Here is a 989-nt window from a genome sequence, read left to right as displayed (position 1 = left end):
ATAGGCAGGCTGACAAGAACAAAAAAGTGTTTCACCCAGGAGATATCAAGGCAAGTGGTCGGGTCCCTCTCAAGGCAAACCCCCTTCTAAGACTAATGCTCAATGGGAATGCATGCTCTGATTGGTGACCATGTTAGTCACCGATAAGGGGAAGTGAGGGAAAAACAGCAATGAAGCTGCGAGCTAAGCCCTACCACATTCAATAGCCTCCTGTGAACCCAGGTGGAGAACTGGTTGGCCAGCAGTGCGCCAAGTCCAGGGGACTCTTGGACCCAGAGTCAGTGACATAACCGCAGAGGACTAGAATAGAGAGTGAAGCATCCAGCTGATAAGGAAAGAGGACACATGTATTAAAAAACAACAACAACAACAACAACAAAAAACTACGGCACAAGATCTTTTTAAAATGTTCAACAGAAAAGATGTTTGAGGAAAAAGGTGAGCCTGACTCAAGTCATGGTATTTTCAATAATCTCATATGCATGTGAAAGTCAGACAACAAAGAAGGAAGACCGTAGAACAATGGATGCATTTGAATTATGGTGTTGCAGGATATTAAAAGTACCATGGACTGCCAGAAGAACAAACATATTTGTGTTGTAAGATGTACAGACAGAAAGCTCCCTAGAAGTCAGGAAAGCAGAACTTGGTCTGTCATACTTTGGACATGTTATCAGGCATGACCAGTCCCTGAAGAAGGACATCATACTTGGTAAAGTGGAGGGTCGGTGAAAAACAGGAAGCCCCCCAATGAGATGGATTGGCACCTTGTGGCAGCAGCTCAAATGTAACAACCATTGTGAGAATGGTACAGGACCTCACAAGTGCAAAAGTTCTACTGTGCATATGGTTGCTATGAGTTGGAACCAACTCTGTGGCTCCTAACAACAACAACAACTTTTCCTCAAAGAATCCCACATCCTTCAGTTTACACCACTTCAGACAGTAGGTTTGGCATCCTCAAGAGACTCAAATCATATCCCTTAATG

Source organism: Chrysochloris asiatica, unplaced genomic scaffold (genome assembly GCF_000296735.1).
Source record: "Chrysochloris asiatica unplaced genomic scaffold, ChrAsi1.0 scaffold00116, whole genome shotgun sequence".
Lineage (NCBI taxonomy): Eukaryota > Metazoa > Chordata > Mammalia > Afrosoricida > Chrysochloridae > Chrysochloris > Chrysochloris asiatica.
The sequence above is the reverse complement of the archived record's forward strand: the minus strand, read 5'-3'. Positions refer to the sequence as shown.